This window comes from Montipora capricornis, chromosome 6 (genome assembly GCF_036669925.1).
Source record: "Montipora capricornis isolate CH-2021 chromosome 6, ASM3666992v2, whole genome shotgun sequence".
Lineage (NCBI taxonomy): Eukaryota > Metazoa > Cnidaria > Anthozoa > Scleractinia > Acroporidae > Montipora > Montipora capricornis.
The window spans coordinates 9977289-9982288 of NC_090888.1; the positions used below are offsets into that span (position 1 = coordinate 9977289).

A 5000-nucleotide genomic window follows, 5' to 3' on the forward strand; every position below is an offset into this window, starting at 1 on the left:
TAGCATGAAGTTGGACTTGCACAAAATGGCCAGAAGAATTTTCCATATTTGTGTTCAGTCAGGGATTTACCTAGACATACAGTGAATTCCCCGCACCTTAAATCAACAGGCTGATTACATTAGTCGTTTGATAGACGTCGATGATTTGCATACTACCAGTGATTTGTTTTCGTCCCTAAATGAGCGCTCTTGGCCGCATTCTGTAGATTGTTTCGCTAATTATTACAATCATAAGCTATCCCGATTCTTTTCAAGGTTTTGGAATCCCAACACGGTGGGCATCGACTTCTTTATTCAACCACTTCGAGGAGAGAACTGTTGGGTGGTCCCGCCCGTTTCTATCGTTTCTAGAGTTCTTCATTATATGAAGCCTCAAAACGCTGTGGGTACCGTTGCTTTACTTTTGGCCTTCGGCTCATTATTGACCTCTACTGACAAGTAAATATCTCAAGTATATATCAGCTTATAGCATGCATATCGGAAACCAATCCTTAACTCATGGTAGGAATCTCAATTCCCTTTTAGGATCAAAGGACTTTAAGGGGCATGTCATTGCTCTAAGGATGACTTTTCTTGACTAGAATTATTGCTCGTGACGCCTGGGGGTGGCGGCACCTTCCAGCTTATCTGCTATGATTAGTTTCCAGCGTTTGCTTGGGCTTCTGGCTGTTTCTGGTGGCTGCACCAGTGACGTTGCATTTTCTTGGCACTGGCCATATTAGATCAAGGGTGACTGCACACGTTTGGAATGTGAGAATAATCAGTTCTGACTTTGTAGGCCACACTGGCCTTATTGGCGGATGGCACTGATTATTGGTACAGCTGCTTGTACGGGTGACCTGGCTCCCGCCCGGTATAATTAGGTTTTCTAGAATTATGAATTGCATGGGTTTTACCCCGCTTTACCTCGGAGTGTTCTTATTTGTAATTTCAGATACTTAGTTCAAGCGGAGCGTGGAAACCTTTCCTGTTTTCGTCTTCACCAAATTTTCGCCAAATCGTGAGCGTGATGTTACAGTCCCGGCGAACTCTACAAATAAAGCCTACCTTAGGGTCATCAAAAGGTTTTTAGAGTGGTGTAGGAGTAGGGAATTAAGTGTTCAATTGCCTTTTCCCGTAAGCACAGTATCGCTTTGTTCATTTGAAAACCATCAATCTTGTGCTTCAAGCGCGTCTTTAGCCCAAGCTCATGCTGCACGTAAATGGTTTCACTCGTTTGTGCCTAGCCTCGACCGTAATCCTCTGGATAGTGAATTTTGTAAGAATTTATAATTGAGTCGGCAAAACGAATCAAGTCTAAACCAATTGCCAAGAAGAAACCTTTATCCTCCCAGATTATTAAGGATATTCTAGACGCTTATAATAAGGAAGATGCTAATTTGAAAGATGTTCCAGGTGATCTGGTGACGTAATTTGGAAGACTGGGAAGAAAAATTTTAACGCCGTATCCCACAACCGCGCGCGGCCTTAGGTGTTGTTTCCAAACTCGCTGTAGTATTCCCATCGCCAAAACTCAACAGATCATTTCGTATATACCACATTTCCTGTTAGTGAATGAACATTCAAGTAGAGACGCCAAGATTTAACTTCGCCTCTGCCATGTTGAATTCGAAAATAAGGCCGCGCGCGGTTGTGGGATACGGCGTTAAAATTTTTCTCCCCAGTCCTCCGAATTACGTCACCAGATCACCTGGTTAGGATAGCTGCCTTATGCTCGTTAGCTTTTGCCGGATTTTTTCGGCATAATGAGTTGTGTAATATTGCACCCAACCATATCGAATTTCACAGTCAATACATAAAAGATTTTTGTGCCTCGTAGTAAGACTGATGTTTATAGGAAGGGTAACTGTGTCTATATTAGTGCATCGGGAACTCCATACTGCCCTGTTAGTGTTTTAAGAAGGTATATGAATCTAGCTGGTATTCACGATAAAAGTAAGCTGCCTTTGTTTAGGCCTCTGGTTTTTCATAGGAGTAATTCTAGTTATACTCTAAGGGATGGAATAATCTCCGACACTACATGTAGAGAAATCCTGAGGGATTCCTTGAAACAACTTGTGTACGTGTAAGATATGTACGTGGAGGAAAGTCTTGATAACAGGCTTCAAGTAACAAAGTTTCTGGGGCTTTAATTTAAGTAGCTGTAGTTCTTATTTCTGTATTGTTTATCGCTTCCTAGTATCCTGTATCTGCTTATTACCTAAAATAAAATAAAAAAAGAAAAAGAACATGGATTATACGAAATTGTAAAGGCCTAGCGGATTACAAAAACCGAAAAAAAGAAAAAAAAAAAGAAGAATGAGAGAGAGAGAGAGAGAGAGAGAGAGAGAGAGAGAGAGAGATTGATACGTTATGGTTAACGCTCGCTTTTTACTTATTGTAAAGAAAATACGTTCAGGAAAAAGAAGGAGAAGAGTGTATGTAAACTATTAAACTGCATTCGGATCCGCTTGCGAATCCTTCCATCTATTCGTTTTTTTCAATAACAAAAAGGCAGAGGTTCCCGCGTCTTTTGCCGTCGCCCCTTACACAACCCTAAGCCTGCATTAATATCGTGCAGCAGATTCTTTCCAATTAAAAAAAGACCCTTTGAGCCTCTTTAGAGGAAAAAGTGCCGAAATAATTAGGCAGTCGAGAAAAGAACGAGGTTCGTTAATTTCGTTTGTGAAGAAATGAGATTTAAAGAAGAAAGTAAAGTAAGTAAAAAATATGGATCCACAAAAGACTTAAAGAAGCCAGAAGACGACAGAAGTAACGAATATTAATCCACAAGAGACTCAAAGAAGACAAACGAAGGAAGTGAAGAATGTCAAAAATAAAGGTTCGTATGACTACTTCTTGTACATCACAAGGACCCTTAAGTACAAGCGCCTGTATGATAGTTCCTATGTGGTGTGTCATCATCCCCGAACCCCGATGAAGAAGTATTGGTTTATGCAATGTTGGACACCCAAATCGATGCTACATTTAGCTTAAAGAAACCTGCGACGAGCCAACGAAGCGTTGTCTGAGTACCATCACAAGTCAAGAGCCACTCGTCGACGGCCAAAGAGTCTCAATCTTGACCCCAAGATTTAAATACTAATCACCTTCACAACTATATCTATTGCCGCCGATGAAGAGCACATCCCGACTAAGGCCATAGCTAAGAACTGGGAATAGTTCAGCTGTATGACAAAAGGTGTTTATAAAAAACGTTGAAACTGATCTAGATAAAAAATTATTAAAAACTGAATTTTCGACTGCAACTGCGGTCTTCATCAGAGTGACTAAAATATGCTGTTCGAGAGTAATATGCTATCCCCGTGGCGGCGAGCATAAACCAGGAACTAATAATTACAAAGAGTCGGCAATAAAAGATCCCGCCGAAACCACTGACCATGACATTGACACTGGCTATGTGGAAATTCTAGAAAAGAATGTCAATAATTGGCACAAAAGAATCTTTTTGGAATCATGGCACTCCACAATAGACAAAAACGCGGTGAACGAGCGGAAACCATTCCCTTCTGTCTATAAGACATTATTGAAGCCCTATGGGATAAAGTAACTTAATTCTTATTTTAGTTTTAGCATATTACTCTCGAACAGCATATTTTAGTCACTCTGATGAAGACCGCAGTTGCAGTCGAAAATTCAGTTTTTAATAATTTTTTATCTAGATCAGTTTCAACGTTTTTTATAAACACCTTTTTATCATATAATGGATACTGATCGCCCATCAAGTATTTAATAGTCTAGCTGTTAAGCCAAAAATCGTTCGCTTTTCGATAAAAGCATGAAACTTAGCAGGATGATTCAATTATAGGTACTGATCATTTTGTGATATAGGGCCAGCAACGAATCGCCTTTTTAAGAGGACAAATGAGCGTGCCCAAATTCACATGATTCTAGCCAGCACGAAAACGAGGCTGAAATAAAACAATTGTTTTTTCAGGAAAAATTTTAGTTTTCAAGATAGACAGTCTAAGGTAATTATCAGAGTAATAAAAGCATCTTTATTGCGTAACATTTTCAGTAATGTATGTCACGTGGTCTATCACGTGACTACGAGAAAGAGAGTTTATACTTCTACGCTATATACTAATTCGCGTGACTCCAGCAGTGTTTTTCCAGGTAGAAATTTTGCGTAAACAGTCCTTAGTAATCATCAAAGAAATAAAAAGCATCTTCCATTTTCAATAGTGTGTCACGTGCTCTATCACGTGACTACGAGAAAGAGAGTTCACACTTTAACAGTTTATACTAATTCACGTGACTCCAGCAGTGTTTTGCAAGTAAAAAAAAAATTACTTTTTTGCAGCAAACAGTCCTTGATAATCAAGAGAGGATTAAAAAGCATCTTCAATTTTGTGTCACATGGTCTATCACGTGACTGCAAGAAAGATAGTTACACTTTTACGCTATATTCGCCGAAAGCAATTAATCATCTTGGCAATGTCCTCCACAGTTGCACAGGGCTGTGCAATTTCAGGCTTGCCTTACGGCATTTGCATTGACCAGTGCATCCTTTCTTGCATCCGCAGTAAATCAGCTCATAACAGGATTCTTGCGCTTGTGGCAGAACTGTCCACACCGGCTTCCATTCACTTCCTTCTCTTCTCCAACCCTATTCTTGCGGACTTGGAATCTGTGGTTTAGTTCCATGCTTTTATCAAAAAGTGAACGATTTTGCCATCTTTTCGGGGCTTAACAGCTGGACTAGAACACTTGCGAACAATTGACGACAACACTCACGACCCATTCGACTACAATGTTGGAATGCTCATCGGATTGGTGGCATAACAAGCCGTATGGTATTAGAACAGATCTTGGATAGAGTACCGTGGGTGTTTGCGACGTAAGGAATTGAAGGTTCCTCCGTCACAAGGTTACGTTTACGTTTATTCTCATAAGTCTCATAAAATTGGGGAATTACAAATAAATGGATGGAGAGAATAAGACAAGGCAAAAGATAGTTAAACTAATAGCTTGCCCTGATAGTTGGACAACAATTCTTA

At 40.0% G+C, this 5000-nt stretch overlaps 1 protein-coding gene across 1 annotated transcript in view; it reads left to right on the forward strand.

Annotated features, from left to right (window-relative positions):
- Positions 1–5000, forward strand: part of LOC138051497 (uncharacterized) — a 282752-nt gene that overhangs the window by 41576 nt on the left and 236176 nt on the right. The window lies entirely within an intron of this gene.